The sequence below is a fragment of the Chenopodium album genome, chromosome 6 (assembly GCF_948465745.1).
Source record: "Chenopodium album chromosome 6, dcCheAlbu1.1, whole genome shotgun sequence".
Taxonomy (NCBI): Eukaryota; Viridiplantae; Streptophyta; class Magnoliopsida; order Caryophyllales; family Amaranthaceae; genus Chenopodium; species Chenopodium album.
Window position 1 is genome coordinate 14,589,362 of NC_137839.1, and position 14,636 is coordinate 14,603,997.

General features: G+C 34.7%; 1 long non-coding RNA gene across 1 annotated transcript; it reads right to left on the bottom strand.

Annotated features, from left to right (window-relative positions):
- Positions 1–320: 320 nt before the first annotated feature.
- LOC145634637 (uncharacterized) lies at positions 321–14,164 on the bottom strand. The gene is made up of 4 exons (XR_014113456.1): positions 13,853–14,164; positions 1,606–1,682; positions 1,387–1,423; positions 321–784 (listed from the first exon to the last, which is right to left on the bottom strand). It is a non-coding gene; the product is annotated as an uncharacterized LOC145634637 (long non-coding RNA).
- Positions 14,165–14,636: the final 472 nt, after the last annotated feature.

Sequence of the window (14,636 nt, forward strand, 5' to 3'; positions counted from 1 at the left end):
TACAACATGTGCACAATAAATTTAACTACTCATTTCATGCCTTTAAATTAATTTTTTTATAGGTAATTAGCCATGATAAAATTCATGTGTTTTATATCATACTTAAATAAGTTTATGTGAAACTTTTAAAAACGACAACCATTAAAATTTTAAGTCACTACTCTATTATTAAAACAACAACTAAAAAATTAAGTGCAATACTTAACATATCAAAGGTAAGCAAGTATAATACAATACAATTATTGTACAATAATTAATGACAATGCAAGTAAAGTACAATAATTATTAATGACATTAATTGACAATAAAAGACACAAACTTTTGTGCTACTTAAATATAACAAAGCCACATATCATATATTGATAACTGAAGCGAGCTTAATAAGTCCAATAGAAGCATAATCCTAAGGATAATTGAAAGTTTACATAAAATAAAACGACATAGATATGAAACATTGCATATAGATAAAAGACATAAAACTATAATGCTCAGCTATCTAGCATGCAAGCTACTTCATGAACAGAAGGTCCATGACAGGTATGATAATCCGGTGGCGAAAATTTTCAAAGGGAGAGGTCTAATGATAAATTCTCTTCTTCATGTGATATTGTAGAAGTGCTGCCAACATTCAGCCTCAAAGTTAAATCCAAAACACATTTCTTCCTCTTCTTCCCCTTTGCGTTAGAACTTTCTTCAGCAAGATCATTGAATATCCAATAAGCATGCTCCTTTTTATTGGCTTCTTCTGGCACTTTTATTTCAATAGAAATAGTTCTTGGGCTCTCTACAATAATGTTACACATTGTTAGAAGTGATGATTTTTTATTAATTCGTTTCAATTATTTAAACTTAAAATATATAAATAAACTTGTCTGCTTTTATAAGAACTTGTTTTATATGTAAATTTACTTAAGCTATTAAAATTCTCGAGAAAAAAAAATGTATCACTTTTGCACAAAAATAATAAAAATACATAGAATGATATTTAAAATTAAATAAAAAGAAACATAACAAGTACCATATCCAATTCTTACAAAAAAAAAACGGAGTATGGAAATGAACAGGCTTCCATATTCAAGTGAGAAAACACTGAATTCGTAAGATTTTTCTTACACTAACTTTATCGTTTCTCTTAAATTGATTTTTTAAGAGGGTGATTGAAATTTATCGTGCATGTTTGAAAAATTGAAGAAATTAATAATTCAACTATAATAAAGAGGATGAATTTAAATTATGCAGTATGTTCATATACTCTTCTGGTATGAGCCTTATAAATTGACGAATAAAATAACATACAATTAAGCACAATAAATAAAATAAATATATAAAACTACGAAGTAATACGTATATAGTAGCATAAATAATGCTTGATGTCGTGATGATTACCTTTATACTTTAATGCCCGTAGCTTTTTTCGGTTGTTCTGTTTGGTACATGAAAATTCAAGGAAAACAACAGGTTAATTAAGTACAAATAAAAGCTAATCAATTAAAAAATATATGAAAATGACATCAACCTTTACTCAAAAAATACAGAGAGATAAAAAAGATGTATGATCTCAGGCTATATGAAAAAAAAATGAGAGATTAAAAAAAAAAAGTGTACTTGCAAATGATTTCTAACTTGCTCCAGAGTAATTCCATCAGCTTGCATCTCAAGCCAAATTTGTTTAGGGAAAGCACCTGAAATACAACCATATATCCACAATTGAATTTTTAATAATCAACACACACACACACAAACTACACATCTCAAAATTAATAAATTAAATATATTTTTCTGTATCAAATTTCATGGATGAAATTGAAATTAGCATTATCAACTTTTTATAAACATGGATAAAAAAAAATATAATATGAATCATCTAATAATAATGTTGTAGGTGGTAAAACTTACTTTTTCATCACCATATTTCATAACAGCACAGGCAAACTTACGCTTGAGATCATCAGACCAGAATAACCTCATTTTATTTTCTCTAATTAACGATTGAAAATGGATGGAGAGAATAAGGAAGAGAACGGGGATGAGGGGGCTGAGAGAGGCGGGTGAGTGATAATAAATAAAAATAATGCAGCAAAAGGGGTATAAATAGAGAAGAATCGAAGTAAATACGCGTGTGTTATATCTTATTACACTTTGCCTTTTACATACTACGGTAATATTTCGCACTCATACAACTAAAACTAATGGAGAAAAGCGACACAAAAAGAAAAGAAATCTCAAAGATTGATTTTTTAAATATGTTTGAATTATTGCTATGTAAACAAATTAATATAGACAATTAGGATTAAATTTGTATTCTTTTCATTTGTTTTTATCAACACACCTTTTTTAATATTAAAATCAATTTATCAAATAAATAATTATACGACATCTATAAAAGAATACCAATTTAATAAATAGATGAAAATTTGAATTAAATAGGAAAAATTGATTCTTGCAGAATTTACCAATTTAATAATGCAACCTAAGCCCCATTTAAATCTAATAATCCAACCTTAGTATTATTGTAGAATAATCCAAGCTTTGGACAATCTTCAATTCTATAAGACCAAATTGACTTGTAACCTTAAGAATAGGGTATTTATTTATTTAAATATTTTTTGAAAACTTTTTATTATATTTATTTTCAAAATCATTTTTAATTTAAAAAAATCATTTTCTCTCTCTTCCTCCCAACCACCTTCCCCCCTGGCTTGTTCTCATCCTTGTTCTCATCCACCTGGCTGCCACTCAAAACTATTTTTAACTGGTTAAGAGTTACATGTCGAAAAGGAGAGGAAAAGGGCTTCCGCTTCTAGTATTAATGTAGTTTGCGGGGTTTCGGGGGTTTTGGGATTTGTGGTGGATGACGTTTTTGGATTTTGGGATCGCCACTTTGGGTGGGTGCATGGAAAAAGGGATAGGGAAGGACGGTCGGAAAAGTAAGGGAAGGGGGAGGAGAGGGGTTGTCGGGAAAGGGGTTGTCGATGCCAGATTTAATAGAGGTGGAGGTAAAGGTTGCTAATTTAATGAAAGGGGTAGGAAGGTGTAGACACCTGATTGTATCTCCTCAAAAACCAAACCCAGTAATGAATACCTTTCACGTTAGTGATTATCGAGCAAGGTGAAATGTGGAAAAGTCTCATGAATTTCTCTTGTCTAAAAATGTTTTAAAAATTATACATTTCGTGTGTTTGCTCCATAATATGGGTCCAATAATTGTGTAGTTGGATGGGTCTCGAAAGATTTCCAACGATATATTATAAGCCCAATTTCGAGTTATAACGAGGAAGTTATGGCCAAAATACTAAACTGCGCCTTATTTGAGTTTCTGCACGGACCCTATGATCTTGTGGAGGGTCCGTTATCTTTTAATTATATTTCTAAAACCATTAGAATTTAGGAAAATTTTTTTCGAAATAATCCGACCTTTGGGCATCCACTAAAATTAATCCCACCTTTGGATTATTTTTAAATAATCCGACCTTTATACTCAATTTGTCCATGTTGCTCCAAAGTGACCGGTTACTTGTTAACATTTTTTTTATTTAAAAGTACATGTGTCACTATGTAATTTGTCTAAAATTATTAAATTAAAGATTGAATTTAACATATAAAAAAAAAATAATCTGGTAGCCATAGCCACCCATTACCCAACCCAACCACCAATATCCATTGAATTGCATTCACCCACCGTGATATCGGTCGAAACTCATGATGCAAGATGTGTCATCGTCGTTGCTACTATCGGTGGTATGGGCGGCGAAATCAAGGTGGAGGAAGCCGAAATTAGGGCGAGGGAAGTTAACGAAGGTCGAAATTAGGGCGGCAGAAGGAGAAGGGGCTGGAGTCTGTACAGGGGAAGAGGAGGGAGGCTAGATTTGGAACAGAGAAATGGCCGAGAAGACGGAATTAGGACAGGGGGACTTAAAGATGTCGGAATCGGGACATGGTTTCCAAAATCGAGGGTTAGGGATAATTATTATTCATCGGTGTATCCTGACTCAAGTGGAGCTTGGGTTTTAGGGTCTTCCGATCCAGGGTATTGGTGGTTTGGGGAGGAGGGTTAAGAATTAGGTGGTCGGAGTCGCGGGGAAGGGGAGTCCTGCGCCGGGGAAGGGGTTTCTTTGGTTGGTGTGGTTGTTTTCTTAAATAATTAAAAATTAATTTTTTTTTATTTATTTTTATTTTTTAACCAATCATAGGTCGACATGTGTCAGGTTACTTGTTATAACAAGTTACATGACCTGTTGGGACCATTTTGAGTGAATTGATATCAAAGGTCGGATTATTAAAAATAATCCAAATGAGGGATTATTTTTAGCGGATGCCCTTAAGGTCGGATTATTGCAGGCAATTTTTCCTAGAATTTATCTTAATTTTCTATAAATATCTAGAAGGTTATTTTAAGTTTTAAAGAATTTAGGATTTATAATTATCCTATTTTTGAAAAGATAAGGATCAAGTTTTTTATGTTGGATAAATCTCATTTAATAAAGATAAGTACAGACTTCGGCTAACCCAATTTAATTAAAAGGTGGATTACGTACGAAATCTTATTGTACGAAATTATCAAGCCGTAATAAATCCATCGCGCCGCGATGGGCATATCGCGATGTGATAATGTCGTTGTGTCGTGATAAACCTATCACGCCGCGATGAAACTTGTTTTCTTCTGGATTAAATTTGAATTAAATTATGATCTTTTCGGTCTTTTTTTCCTATAAATAGGGGACGATTTCCTCTGTTTTCATGGACCACCAACAATCATCTAATTCTCTCTATAAGCTAAAAACTTCTCTCTCTTTTCTAAACCTTTTCCCTAAACACACACCATACGCCCTTTACGAGACAGTAACAAACCTAGCCAAGTTCAAAGTTGCCTTAGACCTAGACATGAAAGTTCTGAGGGTTTGGTCCCAAATCCATATTTCTATTAATATCATATGATTAAATATTTTATTGAAGTTTACTAATGTGTGTAATATTTTGATAGAAAGAGAAACAAGGCAACAAAGCGAGTAAATCAATTACTATATTTCTTTTAGAAATCATGTTTAATTTATTATTTTAATTCATAGTATCATGTTAGGATGCTTCCATTGCTTTCTAGTATCATGTTTAGGATAAAGATTTGATTTTTATTATTTAGTGACATGGTAGGATTTGTTATTAATCATGTTAGTATCATGCCTTGGATATTGCTAATAATATTATGCTTTGAAAATATTTTTATGATGATGATGATTGTTGTGTCAATATATTATTATGTTGCTTGATGACATACTATTGTTATTGCTTGGTCATGCCCATTTCCGCAGGATTAAAGGGAATTTGTACTTGAAATCACACCTAAAAAGCTTTATTTAGGCTAATATGGTTTTAATTCAAGTGATCGCCAATAATAGATTTATTTATGCATTAATATTCAACCAACATAGATTAAACAGGTTTAGAGCTAACTTAATGATGGAATGTTGATCGGAAAGCGCATATGAATATGAGCAGAATAAAGTAGAAGCCTATTTAGGGCGGGTTCAATATCTTTTAGACTGGATTCGTACGATCATCCTCGAATATCCAGTCATGATTCTGTACCACTATGGAGTTAGCGATCTCTGTGATCATGAATGGGGTGTAACCTTCACACCCGTGAACGGTTTACAAGTTCTTAAACTTGTTGGCGACTCTTTTGCTCTAGCTTCCTACCCTTTGAAGCCACCATGCTTATATGCAATATCACAGTTTGGCTCAAAGTTGAGAGTTTGAAATATTCCCTACAGTTTTTTGGCGACTCTTTTGGGGAGGAATTCTATTCTAATTACTAAAATTAGTTTTGGCAATTGCTTAGAATGAATGGATAAGACTCGAACGTTTTAAATATTCATGTGCGTAATTTTGATTAACATTGCGGCATAAGCATAAAAAGGTCCGCATTAAAAAGACCATCCGTAAGGTGTCAAAAACATAGGCTTTTTCCACATAGGAAAATTGGGAAATATCTTTCGCAACTAGAATCGAAAAAAAAATACTATGAAAAATCGGAAAATTCTGAGAACACAGAAAGCTGCTAAGGAGTGTTGAAACTGTCAGAAGACAGTAGTGTCCATCGCTGTGAGATGGCTTTATCACGACGCGATGGTTTTATTGTGACGTGATAGATTCATCGTTGTGCGATGGACCCTGTTTTCTCGTGCCAAGTTCTTCCAATACCGAGCCAAAAATCCACCTTCTTGTTTTGACCGATTCTAGTACTATTTGGCTAATTTTACTTCATTATTGAGTTTTTAATTATTTTCTGAAACCCATATGTGTTCTTCATGTGGCCATAACCCTCTAGGGATTCACGCTCCATCTACCCAATCGAACGCTCCGTGCAACGAAGGGTACATCCGATTGTGTGAATTCACCAAACCATGGAAACAAGTTTAATTTGCGGGGTCCCATCCATATGCGCCAACCATTCCAAAGGTAAGGTTGTCTCGTGATGCATCCGGACTCATAACCATGGACCCTCTTTGACTACCATAATCATTGAACTTTAGTGAACTAGAGTCATGGTTAGCTCATTGCATCATATTATGACTACTTGACTAGTTGTGCATCTCTCGCTTGTGCATCGCTTATATGTGATTGAACTAGCCGTTTTTTTACTTGTTTTGTAAATAATTTTTAATAAACTAACTAATGACTTTGCTTAATTAGTTAATTAATTTAATTATTCGATCAATAAAGTCTAAACATATTTGACTTAGCAAGACATTAGGCTTACTTTTTCGAACAGAACACCGAAAACAAGTTAAAACCAACGTTTCAGTATTAATGCGGAGGTTTAGACTTGTGACACAAAACGCCGGCTTTCATCGCCACGCAATAGAAATAACGCGCAACAATGGGGTTAACGCGGCGCGACAGTGTCATCTCCCGCGGTGGTTCGGTTTTTTGCTCAGGTGCTCGCGTCGAGTCTAATTTATTTATTAATTAATACCCCAAGTCATAATTTGATTATTGTTCGAGTTCGTCTTATAGTCCCATGGTCTTTACACGAGTCTTAAGCATGTCACTTTCACCCACTAGTCAAATGCACACACTTTGTATATATGTCACCATGACCATGTCTAAGAGTCTTATGTACGCATTTTCCGTCATTTTTAGGGGGGTAAGTTAGATATTATCTTCCCAACATAAACCATGTTGCTTAAACCATAATTTGATCCCACCCTTTATTCCCAAAATATGCATCCATTTTTTTTGCTTTTTCTAAAATATAAAAATGAAAGTCAATGGTTTAATATTAAGCACTTGGTCAAGGATAGAAGAGTGTTTAATCGAGGATAACACCTTCGTTCAAGTATTTTATTTTGAAAAACCAATTCGACGCAGAAAAAAGTTCGTTATAATGGCCAGTCACGAAGAAGTTGATCAACTCAAACAAATTGTCAATGGACTCGCCGAAACACTTAAAGGGCTTACTACGCAAGTCAACGATACTAGCAGGCAAGTGCCAGTTAATACCATCAAGCACATCGAAGATAGCCTTATTCATATATCTAATGACTACGGGCTCCATGGGATTAGCTCTCAAGGGGTCTCAGTGGACAAGGACCTTCTTCCACAAAAGTTCAGTGCTAAATGACATCACTAAGTTCAAGCTAACTAACAATCCTTATTTTTATTTAAGGGCTTTTGAGATAGTGATGAATATTAAGGTCATTGATAAGAGGGTCTTTCCTTCGCTTTTCCCATTGTCTCTAGAAACTGTATGTTAATTAACAATGGTTTTTCTCCTTGAATAAAGAAAAGATTTCTGCTTGGGAAACCATTACAAATGCTTTCATTGATAGGTATAAATGTAACATTTAAGTTAAAACTTATCATAGGGAACTTGAAATGCTAAAACAGAAAGAAAATGTAGGATTCACAACTTTCCATAACAAGTGGAAGGAAACTTCCGCTAGAATGTTTAAATTCCATATTGAAAAGGAATCTGTGAGGATGTTCATCAAGAACCTCCAAGAGAACTATTCAAGACACTTAAAATATCAAACTAATTTGAATAATTTCAAAGCTTTTTACAACATAGACATTGACATCGAAGATTACCTTGCAAAGCAGAAAGCTGCCAACAATAACAACAATGGATGTAAAGGTAAGAAGAATGACAATCCTTCTTCTTCCAAGGCCACCCATTCCAATAACATTAACACCTTCAATTTGAATGAAATCTTTGGCATGAACAATTAAGGGCAAAAGAAACCATTTAGGAGAAACTTTACTCTAGTTAAGATGAGCTATGACACAGCTTTTGACCGTCTTCATGCCAAAGGACTCATTACTCCTATTAGGCCACTGGGAGATCCACCGGTCGAAAGAAGGACAACTAGTTGGAATCCAAACTCACACTCCAAGTATCACCAAGGTAGGGGCCATGCTACCGAGAGTTGTTGGTATTTAATGGAAGCTATTCAAGACTTGATTAATAACAAACTTCCATTGCCTCCTGCTAATAAGAAGACAAGTATCAATAATGCTCCACTTTCGGATTTTCTAGAAATTTCTGACGAAAAGGATCACATCGATCCATCACTCTTTATCAAATTTATGGAAGGCTTATGCCGTCGAAGAGGAGAAGGAAACCTTTTTCGATGCCATTAGTGATTTCCATGAAACTAAGTCACAAAGTAAAGAGGGCTCTCTAGAGAGGAAGTGTGCATCCTCATAAACACATTATATGACCTAACGTAACTAATTAGAGATTACAGCAAGCAAATAGAGGAAGTAAAAAACAAACGCACCCTTGAAAAGGTAAAGAATACTTCTTCCTCGAAGCCTTTTGAAAGGAAGCTATTCGTCTTTAACGTGGTTATACCACCAAGAAGGAGCGATAAAGTCTAATGCCCATTTGTGTCTCTTACGAAAGAATATTCCAAATGCTCTTAAAAATGGTAAAGGTCAAACCTCTCGAGCCAAGACCATTTGAATCACTTAAAAGGACAGATAGGTTCTACTGCCAGTATCACCAATCTTGAGGGCAAACAATAGAAAATTGTTTCAAATTCAAGGATCTTATCCAAGGGAACCTAGACAATGGGAAACTTGTTCCAACACTACGAGACACTCAGAAAAGGATGTTAGCATGAATGGAGTTTGTAGACACCTAAAAATGTCTTCCCAAAACCAAACCCGATGATGAACAATCTTTCACCGCTATTATTGGTCGGGTTGAGTATTTAACCTTTGGAGTGCTTAATCCATATTTCTATTCAATACATTTCATAAACCAACTCAATTTTTAGCCCCTTTTTTGAGAAAAGGTAAATTTTTTATTAATAACACGAAATCAAAATACACTGAGGCAACTAAGCCCCTAAGAAAACGCTCTTGAGCCAATTAAGTTCCCTAGCCTTAACATTCTTACTAGCTATACTACTTATCCTATGATATATATATAAAAAAAATTCTATTTACAATTATATCATGCCTATGAATCTTCCCATCCCAAATTGCACTATTTCTCTACTGCCAAATATAATACACTAAGGCAGTGCATAAGCTTTGAAAGACCAAATTTAGATATAACCCTAATCCTCTTAAGTTTCTCTCTGGTTCTAAGCCTTCCCCAAACTGTTGTTCAGCCTATAAACCTATGCTTGGGGATGTTGTACCTATTCCAGATCCACTTACACCAAGGAACTTCAGGATGATACACTTAAAGCTACTTATAGGCAATAGACACAGTGTACCCTTTCTGATGATGATTCCGCACATTTCTCGTAAAGTCATGCTTAATTTTCTCCTTCACCTTCCATATTTTCTTCCATTGTCAACTAGCTTGGGCAGGACACCCAATTCTCTTCCAATTCTTTCCTTAAATATAGTGATGAGTCACCCATTTCAGCCATAAACTATCATTCTTATTTGCAATGTCCAAACTATACTTTCTCAATGTTGTTATATTTTATAGCTAATATAATCATAGACCCCCAAACCTCCCTACTTCTTTGATCTTCAAACTATATCCCAAGCAATTGGAAGAGCTCTACTATAAATGGATTTTCCATCCCAAATGAAGTTATTGCAAATAGCCATGACCCCTTTTCAACACTCTCTTTGGCAAAATAAAGATATGGGCAAAGTAAGTATGCAAAGAAAGCAAGGCAACATTCACTAACACCATTCTAGCAATGTAAGACATGTTTCTACTACCCCAAACTCTAACTCTCACCATAATTTTGTCAATTAATAGCCGACAATCATCATTTGACAGCTTTTTTGCATTAACATTAACCCCAAGATACCTAAAGGGTAATTGCCCCTCTTAAATCTTGAGGTTCTAATGATGTTGTCTTAACATCCTCCTTAATATTGCAGAAATAAACATTGGATTTTCCACTATTAGCGGCAAGACCAGAAGCTCCAGCAAAGGTAGCAAGACCCCTTATCAATAGATTCATTGCTTTTTCATCCCCTCCACTCATAATGATTAAATTGTCAGCAAAAGCTAGATGATTTAACATCATAGCTTTACATCTAAGATGAAAGACAAACTCTCTATGCTTGCCAATATTCTACATAATTCTAATGAGGTATTCCATACAAATAACAAACAGCAGAGGAGAGAGTGGATCCCCTCGCCTTAACCCTTTTTTCCCTTAAATAAACCATTCACTTCACCATTCAAAAACAAAGAGAAGCTAGGAGTAGTGACACACTCCATGATTAACTTCAGAAAAAGCTCAGGGAACTTGAGAGCAACTAACATATACTTTAGAAACTCCCAGTTGACTGAATCATATGCTTTCATGATGTCCACCTCAAACATGCAGCCAGGTGGAGTATTCTTCCTCTTATATCTCCTAATTAGGTCCTGCACTATACAAATATTATGGAAAATTTTCCTTCCTTGCACAAAACCAGACTGATTATCTGAGATTATGTTGAGCAGAACCTTTTTTAACCTATTACAAAGTAGCTTAGTAATGACTTTGTAAATCACATTGCGGCATGCAATGGGTCTAAAATCCATGACAGACTGATGCTGCTCAATTTTAGGAATCAACACCGAGTTTGTACAGTTGATCTCCTTAAGCATATTTCCATTTTCAAAGAAAAGCTTATTAACATTACAGACATCACCTCCAACTGTATTCCAGCACATCTTATAAAAAGAGCTATTAAAGCCATCTGGACCAGGAGCCTTAAGGCCTGAGATACTAAAAATAACTTTCTTTATTTCTTCCTAAGAGACAGGGCAAGAAATACTAGCAGCCAACTCATCTGAAACTACGGGACCCTACTCTACAATTCTCTGATCAACCTTAATAGGGCGATCCTAATCTGTACCCAAAAGCCATTTATAATACTCAATGAAAGCATTATTCACAGCATTCCTATCCTCACACCTACTGCCATTCATATCAGCAATAGCCAAGACTTTTTTCATGTATGCCTAGACCTTAATACTTCTATGAAAGAATGAAGTGTTATCATCACCAGCTTTCAGCCAACTAATCTTAGCCTTTTGCTGTAAGAACTCAAAATAATATTTCCTTACCTTGGAGATATTCTCCAAAATATTCTTCTCTTGATTCTGAAGCTCAGTGTTTCTATAATCAGAATAATCACTCCTATTTAAACTCTTGAGGGCCTTTTTAACTTCCTTCAGTTTCTTCACCACTTGGTACATCATCTGACCATGCACCTCAATTCCCCAAGCATCACTAACAAGCTCACCAAAATGAGGATGACCACCCAACATATCAAAAAAACTTGAAAGCTCTAGGACCACTTCTCCTGAATTCATCAAACTGAATTACAGAAGGGCAGTGATCATACCAAATCTCAGGACTTTAATGAACCATAGAATTAGGAAACTACATAATCCAGTCAGTGTTAACCAAAGTTCTAAAAATTTTACTATAGACCATATCTTCTCCATGCTGCTTGTTTGTCCAAGTGTATCTAGCACCAACTTAGATCATGTCTTTCATATCACAATAAGTCACACAATCAGCAAAAGGAGCAATTTTAGAATTACTAATCTGTCTTCCAATTCTATCGTCAAGAAAGAGAGGATTATAAAAATCCCAAGTTATGATCCCAGCCCCAGAAGAATTACCAGCAATACCCCTAAGTTGATGCCAAAGAAGAATCCTCTCAGCAACATCATTCATTGCATAGAAAAAAGAACACTTAAAACTAGGGGCGAGCAAAAATTTCAGGTACCCGGAATCGAAACTAGAACTGGTTAGGAACCGACGAGTCCGGATCTAGAATTAGACCCGGTGGTTCCAATTTCGGGTAATAAATTTAGGAATCGGTTGTAACCGGTTCCAATTCTAATTTCCAATTTTTTGGACCCGGAACCGGTTAGGTACCTAGTTATTCAATATATATTAAACCAAATATAAGTTTTTCTTAAAAAAAACTATGTTAAATGTATTTAGTTAGTAAAATAAATAAAAATTATTATTAATATCAAACCTAAGTAAAATAGCTTCATGCAATCATGCATATATAAGTATAAGTAGTAAATGCCAAAAATGAAAATGAATCAAAATAATTATTAAATTTGTATTAAAATTTAATAATTATGTACACAAGTGGGTAACCAGTTAGCTCACCCCTACTCAAAACTCTTTCTTAAAGTCTTATTGAACACTTTTGTATTAATAATTTGAGGACCAGCAACCAAAATATCCACACCAAATAGTTTATTTCTCCAAGCCACCAAAATTCTACCCCTTTAAATTTATTGAGGTTAGTAGTGACACACCAACCTTCAAACAATCTGTGATAAATCCCATTGAAATTTACCGACTTCACCTTAGTTTCTATTAAGCAGCAGAGACCTATACTATTCTGAGCCATGTAATTCTTAATCTCTCCCTGCTTACTGAGGCTATATAAGCCTCTAATATTCCATATAAGAACTCTATCCATACTTCAAGGAAGGAGTTTGTTCTTGAGCTTCAAAAGCATTTCTAACATCTCCAAACTCTGACTAGGCTGCTCTTCATTCCTCAAGGAAGAAAAAGAATTACTTAAAGGAATAGGAAATGTCACATTAGCAACCTGCTTAATGAGCTCAAAGCGCTATCAGTTTCTTTTGGAAAATGAACAGGATCCTGACATGTCAACACATTGTCATCCCCTTCCTTATCTTTTGTTGCTAGTACTGCCTCAGGCACAAAAACCTTAGGCCTCCACACCTTCTTCACTACTCTCTTATGACAAGCAGTATAACTTTGATCTAGCCCATTACAAATAGAGCACCAGAGTGGTTTCCATTCCCAAGTAATGTTCCGAGTGTAAAGGTGCCCGTTCTCATCCCAAAATTCTATGAATTTCAAAAATTTCTTCTTTAAGTCCCTTTCAACCAGATAGCTCACATAAGAAACTCAATCTCTTGCTTAAGTTGTAGCATCAGGTTTAATTGGCTTCCCAATCAGTATTTCAAAGGTAATCCAATTAGCTGAACGCAAATAAGAACAATTGCATCAAGTAACTCCAATTACATACCATCCTCCCATTACTTAAAACACACAAGTTTTCTATCAAGCAAAACATTCTGAGAAGCCAAAACCTTATCTCTAGTTTCAACATTCAAGAATCGAATAAAAAATGTACCTTTCTTCAATGGAATTACCTTATCTATGTTCAATTTCCCCCAAATTCGATGACAAAAATCCTCAAAAGTTTTAACATGCGGATTAGCAGCAATTGTGAAAGCTACAACCCCCAATTTCTAATAATCCAATTCATCAACTATATCATCCATTGACAAATGCAATCTAGGTTTAACAGATTGATCATGCATATTATCTAATTCAGGAACACACAAATCAATTTTAGGATTTTGAGGTACCTGCAATTGCGAAGACGATGATATGTTTTTTGAACCCATAAACCCATTCTCACGCTCTTTGAGTTGAGTCATCCACTCCGAAAGCTTTGATTTCTCCCGCAATTTAGTAATCAATTCTTCCAATGATTGTTAGGCGAAATTAAAGCATGCATCGCTCCAATTCATCTTCAAGGTCATACTCCAATGGCGGAATTTGACCCACATCACTTCGAACAACCCAAGCTCTTTGTAGTCTTCACCGTAGTCTCTTCCTCTTCCTTCGAGCTCTGGTTCCTTTATTCTTCCTCACCATAGCAAAAAAATCTTAGAGAGAAAGAGGCTTAGAGAGAAAAAGTTTTTGTATGCTATTTTGAGCAAAATTAAATAACTTCTTAGCCCATTTTACTAAACCATAACTTACTTTCCACTTTTCGTGTCCACATCACAAAACCGAGAGAAACTGATTTAGTGGTTATATAATTTTGATCCAATTATTAATTGGTTGGATAGGCCTTGAAATAATATTTCCAACGATATATCATTAGCCCAATTCTGATTTAAAACAAAGAAGATATGAGACATATACTAAACTCGGCCCAAAACCAACACCCTTTCACTAAAACGCTCATATCATAAAATATACAAACTAATTTACCTGATTATTATTGGGTTGGAAAGTAGACTTTATAAGCTTTCCAATGATATAGTATATGCCTTACTTTGAGTTACAGATAAAATGTTATCATAGTTTTCAAAACGCGTAAAAAAACAGGAATTACCGCGCAACAGCAAAAATGTCGCGTCG